Source organism: Phyllobates terribilis, unplaced genomic scaffold (assembly GCF_046119375.1).
Source record: "Phyllobates terribilis strain yellow unplaced genomic scaffold, ASM4611937v1 Scaffold_3__8_contigs__length_932513732, whole genome shotgun sequence".
In the NCBI taxonomy this organism is placed as follows: Eukaryota; Metazoa; Chordata; class Amphibia; order Anura; family Dendrobatidae; genus Phyllobates; species Phyllobates terribilis.
The window spans coordinates 445,724,063-445,738,759 of NW_027362763.1; the positions used below are offsets into that span (position 1 = coordinate 445,724,063).

Sequence of the window (14,697 nt, forward strand, 5' to 3'; positions counted from 1 at the left end):
GCGCTAGCATTGCAAGGAATGTGGGAGGTACAATTGAACACTGCCCTGGGACAAGGACTTGCACGGGGATAGTTGCAAGTCTGCATCTTCTGATGCGGCAAGGATCACTTCTGATGGGCACACTTTTAGGCAGTGACCTGGGTGTTTGAGATGCTTCCAGAGGTCTTCCCCATGCTGTTCCCATGTCTTTTCAGCACTGTATGCATGTGTCACACAGCACATGGCCAGATAAGGTTGTAAAATGTTAAAATGACATTTCCCGGTGAATGCATTTGTCACAGTTGAAAGCAATACAAAAGTGCAAAAATGCATAAAAAATGCTACTTGTGAACATAGCCGAAGGTGTAGAGGAGTATTTTTGTTTTTGGTTATTTATTTTACCTTATACTCAAGTCTTTACCCTGGAAAGGAAATTCCTTAACATATTTCACAGGAAAGCACTTTCAGTTTCGTTTTTGAACGTTTTATTGTGAGCCCGTAAAAGTGGCTTAATACCTCTGACCACGTTGTTGACAGCAGTGACCTGGGGGTCAGAAATGCTTCCTGGGGCGATCCCCATGCAGTCCCCAAGTCTTTTGAGCACTGTCACTATCGTTTTGGGCACTTTTTAGGCTTTCTACAGACTGCCGGGGGTGCCGCCGCAAAAATGCTCGGGTCTCCCATAGACTAACATTGGGCTCGTTGCTCGGGTCGAGCACCCGAGTATCACGGTGAGCTCGGCCCGAGCTATGAGCACCCGAGCATTTTAGTGCTCGCTCAACACTAATAGCGATCTATGAAAGTGCCCATAGCAGAGAATTTAGTCAGAAAGCAGTATATGTGATCCCTGGGCTACTAAAGAGTTCCTATGTAAAATGGAAAGTCACTGTGATTAGTAAGCAGTGTTGTGGCTTGTAACAGTTGAGCTCTGCTGTAGCTTGAGAAAGTGAAGGGAACTGTTTCCAATACTGTGAATATTGTGGTGGCCTGAGTTAGAAAGGAAGACTGTGTTCTGAATCATCATGTTTTGCTTTGACCTGCATCTAGGAGTAAAATTCTATAAACTGTTCATGTGAGAAAGAAACCGTCGATGTTCTAAGTGCATCTTTCTGCAAGGTGTTGCATGTCAATGAATAAAATCATATTTTTTATATAAATTCCCTTTGTTGCTCATCGTGTTAGTTACATGTTAACTTATCTGAACTTTACTATTATGCTTTGTTCATTGCCTGAACTTTACTTTTGTGCTTTGTCCACTGCCTGCAACAAATACATTCTGTGATTCCTAAGGACTGTTTTCTGTTGTTTAATGTAACCACCAAGCTCTACTGTCATAGCCAAACTGTACTCCATAGTATTGAAGTGTAATGGCTGAACTTTGCATCATCATTATGTTTGTGCCCTCTATGAAGATGTATATGTTATGCTGTTTTGCCTCTAGTTAGGCAAAATTCAATTTATTTCTGCCATGTCTGTGTTCATTTTTGTACCATCCCTGTGTGTGGTCAAGGTCTACACACAAACAAATGAAAGGCTTACAGGTAGTCCACAGCATCTGCAATATACATATACAAGGAATGTTCAATAAATTATCTACCTCATCATGTCCTGTCAGTGTTACAGAGCTAAGCTTTTCTATTCATGTTCAGACATGATTAAACATGCAATAGACACAGTAAAAGTTAAATTCAATGAAAGCACTGGAAGTGACAGGATGGTAAGTGCAGTACAGTGAAGCTCTTCAAAGAAAGTGAGGGATTTGAAGCTTTGTTCATGATGGAAGGAAGAAAAGAAGCCTAAAGAAATACATGAACAGGTAATTGCTGTATATAGTGATGATGCACTTTCCTACAACCAAGTAAAGTTTTGGGCCAAGCAGTTTAAATGGAGTAAGGAATCAATTGAAGACAAACCCCTTTCAGGGCGACCTGTTGAGGCATCGTCAGAGGAAATGTGCCGTAAAGTGAAGGTCATGATTTTGGAAGATTGTCAGGTCAAAGTCAATGTTATAGCTCATGAGTTAGGCATTTCAATTGGCATGGATTCTGATATCATTCATTATATTTTGATGATGTCAAAGGTTAGTTCCTGGTGGGTGCCACGAATGTTGACGCCTAAACAAAAAACACGCTTCCAGAAATTTAGTGAAGAGCATATATGCAGATATTGTGTGCTGCATATCCAATAATAAAACCCACAACATATAGTAGAGCAGAGCAGCAGTAACACTCATCTCATTAAGTAATAGAACAATAAAACATAGGTGCTGTCTTGCCCTGTAACAACTCAGGGCTCAGATTACACTGCTGTTCCTCCTGTCAGTGTATGAGAAGCAGGAAGCATATACCGTATTTTTCGGACTATAAGACGCACCGGACCATAAGACGCACATAGGTTTTAGAGGAGGAAAATAAAAAAATTTAAGCAAAAAATGTGTTCATGATGCACTTTCAAGGGGGAGGGGGCCTTCTGCTGACACTGGTATAGGGGTAATACCAAATTATGACAATATCCCCTATCCTGGTATATATATGCCCAACCCCCTTCCTTTTATGCATGGAACCCCTCATCCCCACCCTGGTATGCATGGCACCCCTCATCCCCACCCTGGTATGCATGGCACCCCTCATCCCCACCCTGGTATACATGGCACCCCTCATCCCCACCCTGGTATGCATGGCACCCCTCATCCCCACCCTGGCATGCATGGCACCCCTCATCACCACCCTGGTATGCATGGCACCCCTCATTCCCGTGCTGGTATGCATGGCACCCCTCATCCCCACCCTGGTAAGCATGGCACCCCTCATCCCCACCCTGGTATGCATCGCACCCCTCATCCCCAACCTGGCATGCATGACACCCCTCATCCCGGTCCTGGTATGCATGGCACCCCTCATCCCGGTCCTGGTATGCATGGCACCCCTCATCCCCATCCTGGTATGCATTGCACCCCTCATCACCATCCTGGTATGCATGGAACTCCTCATCCCCGTCCTGGTATGCATGGCACCCCTCATCCCCATCCTGGTATGCATGACACCCCTCATCCCCACCCTGGTATGCATGGCACCCCTCATCCCCATCCTGGTATGCATGGCACCCCTCATCCCCATCCTGGTATGCATGGCACCCCTCATCCCCATCCTTGTATGCATGGCACCCTTAATCCCCATCCTGGTATGCATGGCACTCCAAATCCCTATCCTGGTATGTATGGCCCCCTCATCTTTATTCTGTTTTGTATGGCCCCCTCATCTTTATCCTGTTATGTAAGGCCCCCTCAGCCTTACCCTGGTATGTATGTTCCCCTCATCCTTACCCTGGTATATATGGCCCCTCATCCTTACCCTGGAATGTATGGCCCCCTCATCCATACCCTAGTATGCATGGTCCCCCTAATCCCCATCAGGCTGCACATAAAAAAAATATAAACACTCATACTCACCTTTCTTCTCTCTCCTCCAGCGCTGCGTCCTGTCTGCCCGCACTGATCTCTCCATGTGAGCCGCGCATGACATCACTGCCATACGCGGCTCACATGGAGAGATCAGCTGCCGGAAGTCACTGCTCCCCACGCTGGGTCTGTGTGCGCTGGGAGCAGTGACTTCACTCTCCTTCATAGCCGGCACACAGCTTAGCCGTGCTGCGGCTCCTGCTGCTGCCGGGCTATAGCATGTGCCCGTTTATTAAAAGGCATGAATATTCACCCCCTCCCCATGCCCATGGGCGTGGAGAGAGGTTGAATATTCATGCCCTTTAACAGCGGGCACAGGCGATTCCGGCAGCAGCAGGAGCCGCAGCGCGGCTACACTGTGTGCTGCTATTAAGGAGCATGAATATTCAGTGCTCCCCACGCCCCATGGGCATGGGGAGCAGTGAATATTCATTTTCTTTAGCAGCGGGGACAGTGTAGGCTGCAGTGGGCGGCCGCTGCCTCCTGTGCCCCGCTCCTCCACCGCTACCGCTCCCCCCACACCCCACATATATATACACCCCCCCAACATTTGGACTATAAGACGCATCCCCCATTTTCCTCCAAAATTTTGGAGGAAAAAAGTGCTTCTTATAGTCCGAAAAATACGGTATATATGTATAGGTCAATATAATCTGAGAATTGTGCAACTGTCCACTTTACAACAATTGGTTCAACAGGTTCTTTTTAAAACTCTATGTATTTAGCATACACATACAATAAAAGCTTTGAAAATGTCTAATATACTCACATTATCTTGGACATCCACTTCATTTTTTGCAAGTTATAAGTAGTAAGAGCATTTTAAGAAAACTATCAACTTTACATTTTATTGTCATTAAGCCGGTCTTGTAAAAAAATTAAACTGTAGTAAAGTAATATTATTCATACATTGTACCTTGGGAAAAGGGAAAAGATCAGAAACAAGAATATATAATTCCTATATATGTGTATAATCTAATATTAACTGTGATATTGAAATGGCATATGGAAAGATAGGCAACTGTGATACTGTTATTATTGTTTTTGTAAAAGCTGTAATAACTAGTATCACTGTAAAAATAACACTCATGATTTCATACTGTTGAGTTAAAAGTCTTCTGTGTATGCTTTATGGAATCAAAATGTCATTGGCCTTTGATTCGAGCAATAAAATCAACTCTTACATAAAAGCAGGTAGTGCTGTTAAAGCTTTAAACATCCCCATAAACCATCATGAGTCAGTGAGTACATCATCTTCAGGTACAGGATCTTTCATTTTCATCTACCAACAAACATCAATCACATTTAATACCCTTACATCTTTCATTCATGATATTTTTGCAAGACTCCCTTTTATTTAGATGACATTCAAATGCTTAAAGTTAATTTCCTTATATCTGTTAATTTAAATATTGGACATCAATAATAATTGACATCGGGTTGTTGTAAACCATATTTAAAAACAAAGTTTAGAAAGCATTATTTAAGAGAAAAATGTTAAATAATGTTTGTTATATAACAATCACAATGCCAACCTGAGCAATAGCTCATTGTAATAATTTCCATATTTTGTTGGACGCCTTCAACTTGTTAAGCAAAGAAATTGCAAACAGGAAGCAGCAAAAATTCTAAATTGCCTTATAGTTAATTATATATTGAGGAAGATCTAGATGAGATCTACTGTATCAATAATCCATCACTGCATTAAGCTAAAAGCCCAATTTAACTTTAAAGTACATTTATTTTTGCTAAAAATATACTGAACCTCAAAATGTATGTTGCATTGTTCTTCCGATATCTAGTTTAATTGACAATTATAATAATAATAATATTTTTTGGGGATACTAAGAATAACAAATGTTATTTTGTGTTACCTGGTTTGCAAGTACTCATTCACAAATTTTATACTTAAATCCTTATCAAGCCAGCATACATTGAGCATTTAATGCAAATAATTGGGATATTTTTATTCACATGTTCCTGAGAAAAAAAGCACCCAAAAACCAAACATTGAAAAGCCAGTGATTAGCCAATATTGAGTGCCATGGATGTACAGATTATCTTCATCAATGGCACATCTGAAACAAAAATACAAGTTTTAGCCTAAAGTATCTTCCACGGATTCTCTAGTAAAATACAAGTGGTATTTGCCAATGAGACACCTTTCAGAAATGAAACATTTAGGGCTCATTTGTATCGACTTCTTCACCCCCAATTTTATATAAATAATATTTGTTGTTTGATTCTGTATGAAATGGACAAAAAAGTGGGCATCTAGTTTGTAGGGAGAATAACAATACAATATGATGTTGTACAGAACATTGTACAGTGACTCACAGAATGCTTATAGCCCTGAAGTATGGAGCTGGGGAACTCCTCATGCCTCTAGACAGTGCCTGAAATCTACAGCTCTGTTCAATCTGTGTGTCACTGGTTGGGCATATACTGCACATTCAAAGTGTGTCAATAGACATCTGCAACTATATGTCTGTACGAATGCATACATTTTTCTACCATTAGAAGAAACTCTATATGAAGCTTAGTTGGGGCAAAAAAGTTTAACAACATATAGCAAAATTACATGTAAGCATATAAACAAAGTAGCACTTTTTGACATACTTTTTAAAGATTGTGATCTTTAGATAAGTTGGCATAACACAGCATGTTCAACTTTTTCAGTCAAGTATTCAGAGCAGTTTGGTCCTTTTTTGTTTCTGATTTTGGGTCATTGCTAGAAGTAAATTTTTAATGGGAGGAAAAATATCAAAATACAGTATTTATCCTGAGCTAACACAACCTGAGCAGATTTATTATTGGGTATGCAACCTTGGGTACTTTAAGGCTGTGTGCACACGCTGTGTTTTGCTGCATTTTTTCAGTGCAGATTTGTCACAAAACAAGAAGGGTTGCCTGATGCCTACAAAGTGAATGAGAATCCTGAAGTCTCCTGTACACGTTGCTTATTTGTGACTTGCAGATTTAGAGCAGATTTAAATCAGCAGAATGTCAATTCTCTATTTTTGCTGCAGATTTCAACCATAGTAGTGAATGGAGAAAAATCTTAAATTTTTGTCATCCTGCCAAGAGATGAAGAAATTTCTGCAACAAATACTTAACGTGTGCACATACCTTTAACCCGTTCACGGCTGATTATGTATATTTACATCATCAGCCACGTCCCTACCTTTGATGCGGGCTCTGGCGCTAAGCCTGCATCTTTTCCTGCACTTGATGGCTAATTTAATCTGCAAAAAATAAGGGTACTCGTATTGACCTGGAAGATCATAATGCCAGATCAGTCTTTCTATATAGTGAACATGGTAATTAAAAAACCCAAAAAACAATTGTGATTTGCACTTTTTTTGAAATTTCACCTCACTTGGAATTTTTTTCCTACTTTCCAGTAGATAATATGGTAAAACCAATGGTGTCATTCAAAAGTGCAAGGCATCTCACAAAAAACTGTTGAGGGAGGGCAGTAATGACCCTTCATGGTTGACCAAGTGAGTGTCAAATTATTATGTTACAAGGTTGATTGCAATCCAATAGAAAACCAGATGGAGGCAAAGCTCTGTATTGGGGGATTCAAGAATCTCGCTAACCCCATTTATTTTTACTTAGCATTTTATATTGTTTTGAGTTTATTAATATCCAATCACCTACACCTATACTACAAGCTTGAACCAATGTTAGTACAATTATTATAGAAATACACATATGGTCATATTATCGTTAGTTCTGTGCATGGTGGAAAGTTACAAGGTCGTACATCCCGGCTCAGACTAGCTAGATAACAGGAGCAGGGTGTCTCATAGAATGTTCCTGAGAGAAAAGGTTAGTGTGGGAAAGTTGCATGTGAATCAAGAGGAAAGAAGGAAAGAATGCATGTTGTGCAAAGAGTATAATAACATGATTTTGAAGCAAGTAGACAAAATGGAGTTGCCATAGCATGAATATCAATATGTCCTTTACATTTCCCCCCTAAAAATTATGTTATTATCAACAATAGAGGTGCTTTCCCAGGGTCATGGTTTGAGCCTTAGGGACATTGGTCTTCACTTAATTAGTGCCCTTGTTACCAATTGAGGCTGTCGCGGCATGTCCATCCCCCCTTGTCTGTTGATATAATCATAATGCTCTGATATTCAGATGTGAGGTTGGTCGGGGCAAGCGGGTAAAGGTCATCATTCCCTTGTCGTCCAGGTCCTCAATGCTGGTTACATCTGGAAGGTCCGTGTATAGTATCACTGGATGTTGGTTGACAGCGTCCTCCTTGCTCTCTGATGATTGGCAGGTTTACCTCATGCAAAATGGGATACAATAAAAGACTAGTTTTAGTAAAACATATATTAACAAGATGCAAGCAGCAATATGCAATACTCCTTGTAATATTCCAGCAATCCATCCACCAATCCCTTTAAACCAATTAGCAGGATTTAAAAAGGAAAACGTATCAGACCACCAACTGTCTTTGGTCAATTCGTTAAGTTTGTTATATTCTTCCCTGAGTTTCCTAATGTCTTCCATTTTAGTCTTTAACCGTATGGTAGAGTCGGGGTCAATATAGTGACAACAGGCTGGGCCTATAACCTGACACATCCCTCCTTGAGCTGCTGTCAAATAGTCCAGCACTAAAGTATGTTGATTAGCTACTATAATAAGTTGATTCTGCTCCGCAACAGTAGTATTAATTACTTCCAATATACTCCAAATCTGGTCATCTAAGTAATCAGTGACTTCCACTAATTTGTCCCACATTTGTGTAACCATAGGGTAGAGGAAGACAGTACTGGCTATCTTATTGGGTATACTCATTTGTACTAAATGAGGTCTTCCTGATGGGCGTGGGGTGTTGTCCTTAGCACGTTTATAGATGGCATGAAGAGGGATGGCTCTCATATCTACTTTACTATGGGAAATAAGATAAGTGGCTGGAGTTAGTCGGGCCAACGTACAAGTCCCCCCTACTCCAACTGGGAGCCATTTGTACGCATTATTCCCACAGACCCACTATGTGGCTGATGGCAGATCCCATAAAGCAGAGTGCTGTAATACTAATTTATGTACCAAATCGATAAAAACGGTGTTATTTGATAACATACACCATGAAGGAATTTGTCCCAGGGAGCTATAATATCCAACATCCGGATTGCCACATGTTGGATCACTAGGCTTATATTCAGAAAATTCATTGCAAGGGATGTTACCAGATATTTTATAACTTGTGTCATTGGTACCTTTTCTAAACAGATTTGCATGTACCCATGAGTGATTATGAATGTATCTTTCCAACAATGATGGTTTAAAAGTATCTGCCATACTAGAGGTAGCATTAAAACTGATTTGTAGACCTTCAGTTGGTATGCAGCCTAAATTAGTCAAGGAAGACTTGTTTCTGGGCACCCACTTGTTTCCGTCAAGGGCAAGAAATTGTAGGTGTTTACTAGTGGCAGTAAGATTTCCTTGCCACCAAGGGAGATCCACCCACCCAACTACTAGTATACCTACAGTGGTGTTACATTATCTACTAAACTTAGTAGCATTATTAGCAAGGGCGTCACTACAATTGGGCCAGTTTAGTAATTCTTCCAGAGTGACTGGGACCGCCAGAAAAGGCATACTAGTGGCTGAAACTGGTGAGTGAGTACATATCCATTAGTCACTGATCTGGTTGTTCTCTAATTGACTCAATTCTTGTACCAAAATCTGGTTGTGAGTAATGAACTTATTATTAAAAGGGTCAGTACTCTGTTGTAGGCTATTCCAGGTATTGACTAGTCTAACCATACATATTATTATAAAACATCTCAGGATGGTTGACATTTGCAGTGTGAAGCATGGATCCATGTTGACTTCTGTTCAAGTTTTACTTCTGTTGGGGTTGTAAGGAGCACTTGGTATGGTCCGTCATACAATGGTTCTAGTCCGTGTTTCTGAACATGCTTCTTCACATACACGTAATCTCCGGGTTTGAGGGTATGACAACCTTCTGCATTAGCTGGATCTGGAATAGAAGATGATACTAACGCATGGGTGTTAATTAAGGCTTTGGCAAGCTGAATCACATATTGCACAACATGATCTGTTTCTTCTGATAGTTGTTGTGGAGTAAATCGAGATATAGCTGGTTGCGACCCAAATAGTATCTCATAGGGTGACAGTTTGTGTTTCCCTATGGGGGTGGTGCGTATGTGATATATTGCAATGGGAAGGCGCTCAGGCCACTGGGCCGTAGTCTCCTGCATCATTTTGGTCAATTGCCTTTTCAGTGTGCCATTCAATCTCTCCACCTTGCCACTTGACTGTGGATGGTAAGGAGTATGCAACGCCACTGTTGATCCGATCATGGAAAGTATTTCTTGATATACGTATGAGGAAAAGGCTGGTCCTTGATCACTTTCGATGACTTCTGGGACTCCATACTGGCAAGCAACTTCAGAGACCAGCTTCTTGGCGGTAGTCTAGGCAGTCATGTTTGGAACGGCGAATGATTCTGGCCAGCTGGAAAACATATCCACTACCACTAAGCAGTATTCATATCGTCCTGCTTTAGGGAGAGTGATATGATCAACTTGCAATCATTGGAATGGATACTCTGGTTTAGCAAGGTGTTTTGTCGGTACATTCTGTAATCTGCCTGGGTTGCAGGTTTGGCATATTGTGCAACCTTTGTTCTGTGCGCTCAACACGGTGGAAATTCCTGGGGCCTAATAAAGTTTCTGTACCAGTAGCAAAGCTTGATTCTTCCCTCGATGCACCGGTCCATGGGCCCAGGCTGCAACAGCAGGATATAGGAGTCGAGGTAAACAATACAGTTGTTCCTTTTTCTGTAGCCCATCTATCAATTTAGCACCCGCCTCCTTCCATGACTGGCATTCTTCTTTAGAGACTTTTTGTTGTGTGGAGCGCAGCTTTGTGATTGGAGGGACCGGTTGATGCTCTTCTGCAGGTTGATCCTGGGTTGGCACGGAATTTAGCTGTTTGGTCTGTTGCCGCGTAACAGCCATGGACATGGATGCTGGAAGAAGAGCTGCTCGCTTAGCATGGAGATCAGTAAGTGCATTACCAATTGCTTCAGGGGCGTCTTGTCGGGTATGAGCTTTCACCTTTACAACAGCCAACTGTCTTGGTAGTTGTACCGCTTCCATCAATTGTCTGATGCTTTCAGCATTTTTCACAGGAGAACCTGCAGTCGTGACAAAGCCTCTCCTTGCCTAGATCTCCCCAAAGTCATGTGCAATCCCGAAGGCTTATCTCGAGTCAGTAAATATATTCACACATTTTCCTTCGGCCTGTTGACAAGCAGCAATCAGAACTTTGAGCTCTGCTTCCTGTGCTGACATACTGGGAGGTAAGGCTGCAGCCTCTACCAAAGTATCTTCAGTTGTGACAGCATATCCAGTATGAAACCTGCCAGAGGTGTCAACATACAGTTAGGTCCATATATATTTGGACAGAGACAACATTTTTCTAATTTTGGTTCTAGATATTACCACAATGAATTTTAAACAAAACAATTCAGATGCAGTTGAAGTTCAGACTTTCAGCTTTCATTTGAGGGTATCCACATTAAAATTGGATGAAGGGTTTAGAAGTTTCAGCTCCTTAACATGTGCCACCCTGTTTTTAAAGGGACCAAAAGTAATTGGACAGATTAAATAATTGTAAATAAAATGTTCATTTCTAGTACTTGGTTGAAAACTCTTTGTTGGCAATGACTGCCTGAAGTCTTGAACTCATGGACATCACCAAACGCTGTGTTTCCTCCTTTTTGATGCTCTGCCTGGCCTTCACTGCGGTAGTTTTCAGTTGCTGTTTGTTTGTGGGCCTTTCTGTCTGAAGTTTAGTCTCTAACTAGTGAAATGCATGCTCAATTGGGCTGAGATCAGGTCACTGACTTGGCCATTCAAGAATATTCCACTTCTTTGCTTTAATAAACTCCTGGATTGCTTTGGATTTATGTTTTGGGTCATTGTCCATCTGTAGTATGAAACGACGACCAATCAGTTTGGCTGCATTTGGCTGGATCTGAGCTCACAGTATGGCTCTGAATACATCAGAATTCATTCGGCTGCTTCTGTCCTGTGTCACATCATCAATAAACACTAGTGACCCAGTGCCACTGGCAGTCATGCATGCCCAAGCCATCACACTGCCTCCACCGTGTTTTACAGATGATGTGGTATGCTTTGGATCATGAGCTGTACCACGCCTTCGCCATACTTTTCTCTTTCCATCATTCTGGTAGAGGTTGATCTTTGTTTCATCTGTCCAAAGAATGTTCTTCCAGAACCGTGCTGGCTATTTTAGATGTTTTTTAGCAAAGTCTAGTCTAGCCTTTTTATTCTTGATGCTTATGAGTGGCTTGCACCGTGCAGTGAACCCTCTGTATTTACTTTCATGCAGTCTTTTCTTTATGGTAGATTTGGATATTGATACGCCTACCTCCTGGAGAGTGTTGTTCACTTGGTTGGCTGTTGTGAAGGGGTTTCTCTTCACCATGGAGATCATTCTGCGATCATCCACCACTGTTGTCTTCCGTGGGCGCCCAGGTCTTTTTGCATTGATGAGTTCACCAGTGCTTTCTTTCTTTCTCAGGATGTACCAAACTGTAGATTTTGCCACTCCTAATATTGTAGCAATTTCTCGGATGTTTTTTTTCTGTTTTTGCAGCTTAAGGATGGCTTGTTTCACCTGCATGGAGAGCTCCTGCATGTTTACTTCACAGCAAAACCTTCCAAATGCAAGCACCACGCCTCAAATCATCTCCTTGCCTTTTATCTGCTTAATTGAGAATGACATAACAAAGGGATTGCCCAACCTGTCCATGAAATAACCGTGGAGTCAATTGTCCAATTACTTTTGGTCCCTTTTAAAACAGGGTGGCACATGTTAAGGAGCTGAAACTCCTAAACCCTTCATCCAATTTTAATGTGGATAACCTCAAATGAAAGCTGAAAGTCCGAGCTTCAACTGCATCTGAATTGTTTTGTTTAAAATTCATTGAGGTAATGTCTAGAACCAAAATTAGAAAAATGTTGTTTCTGTCCAAATATATATGGACCTAACTGTATCTGGATCCATCCGTATATAACGTAAGTTCTGGATCATCCAAGGGTACTTCCCGCACTAAAACAAATGGAGTTGACTCCGCAGTAATTTGTTCCAGACAATCATGCGGTGGAGCCTCTTTCCCATCTCCTTCAGGTGCTGGTAGCAGGGTGGCCAGGTTGATGGTGGTGCACCGGTGTAACTTCACATTTTCTGGCAAAATAAACGAACACTGCAGCCGCAGGTGTCTCTGTGTGGACAGATGTTTAGGTTGCTGTAAAGCCAAAACAGCCGCAATATCGTGTGTAGCATAAATGTGAGTCTCATGTCCAAGGATGATGTCAGCCTTCTTTTCAAGTATCTGCTGTGTGGCGTGAACTACTCGCAGACAGCTGGGGGAGGCCCTAGCTACCGGGTCCTGATGCGCTGAGTAATAACCGACTGGGCGCTGCTTTGTACAGTGTCTCTGCATGAGTACCCCGACTTCATGCCCTCACGTCTCAGAGACATACAAACGGTAAGGTTGAGCATAGTCCGGGTTTCCAAGGGCAGGGGCTGTCATTATCCTTGATTTTAGTTGCTCAAAGGCTTGTTGCAGCAGTTCTTGGTGGTCCTTGTTGTTTACATCAGCCAGAGTGTCTTCTTTTAATGCATCATATAGGGGTTGCATCAGACGTGAGGCGTCTTGGATCCATTGTCTGCAATATGTGCATAGTCCAAGTAACCGTTGCAGCTCTATGGGATCTTTTGGGAATGGTAGCAGGTAGATGTCCGTCTTTCTTTCTTCTGTGAGATGTCTGGCACCCTGAGTAAGGCAGTGGCCTAAGAAAACCACTTGACCGAGGCAAAACTGAAGTTTCGAGGCTGAGACTCGACAATTCAGGTTTGCTAGATGCTTGAGGAGGCTAACACTGGCCCTGATGGACATTTGCTCCGTGGGGGCACACAAGAGAAGATCATCCACGTATTGTAATAGTACTACCTCAGAGTTGTCCAGCTGCCACGGCGGCAGACAGCTAGACATGTTCTTTGCAAACTGATTAGGGCTATTCTGTGCACCCTGCAGCATCACTGCCCAAGTCAATTGCCTGCCCTGATATGTAAATGCAAACAGAAACTGACAGTCTTTGTGTAGTGGAATGCTGAAAAAGGCGTTTGCTAAATCAATTACTGTAAACCAGGCTGTTGTAGATGGTATTTGTGAGAGAAGTGTATGTGGGTTAGGCACCACAGACGTTTCCAAGACTGTCGCTGCATTTACTGCCCTCAAATCCTGCACCAATCGATAAGTGGGCGGCTGCCTCGATTGGGACTTTTTCCTTACGGGGAACAACGGCGTATTGCACTGGGAGACGCAGGGGATTAGTGCCCCTTTCTCTAATAAGGTCTGGAGTTGCTGGTGTAGACCTTGTTCTTGTGCATGTGTGAGCGGGTACTGGCGAACCTTGGGAACGGGTTCTTCAGGCTTGAGGTACACCTGTATTGGTTCTACCTGCAATCTCCCAATGTCGTCTGGGCCTTGTGACCACAGATGAGAAGGGATTTCCTCTATGTATGGAGCTAACCTGGGATCTTTTGGGAGATTTCCACTCGTATCTGATATGCTAATCATAACCGTGGGTAGCGCCCGTAAGATGCAGACCTCCTCTATGTGTGCATCAGAGTTTGGATCTTTTAAAGTAAGGATCATCTGACCATTGTCCTAGTATTGAATTCGGGAACGGAATTTAGACAAGAGGTATGCCCCTAAAAGATTTACAGGGCAGGTCGGGGATATGACAAATTGTGCCATTACTTCCGGAAATGGGCCAATCGGAATAGGTTTAGTGAGAGTGTGTTTGTTAGGTCTGCCATCTACACCGATCAATATTAGATTGTCATTAGAAAATTGGACTGGGAGACCCTGGGGCAGTTTAGTGGATTTTAAAATGGAATTGTGCGCCCCAGTGTCTACCATGAACTTCACCGGATTCCCTCCTACTGGGAGAACCACAGATGAACAGAGCTCGGGGGTGGTTACAGGCATCACAATGGCAGACTCTGGTTGGCCTCCATTTCAGAATGGATGGTCCTGGGGGACATTTTCTCGTGAGTCTCGTGGGCCGGGCGTCCTATTTCTAGATAGGGGCGCTTGGGTGGTGCACTGGCTAGCAGGGGTGTGACAGTCCCTTTGGAAGTGTCCTGCCCGACCACACCTCCAACACAGAAGA

The 14,697-nt window shown here is 42.5% G+C and overlaps 1 pseudogene; it reads right to left on the minus strand.

Moving 5' to 3' along the window:
• Positions 1–7,732: 7,732 nt before the first annotated feature.
• Positions 7,733–9,223, minus strand: LOC141258562 (uncharacterized; annotated as a pseudogene).
• Positions 9,224–14,697: the final 5,474 nt, after the last annotated feature.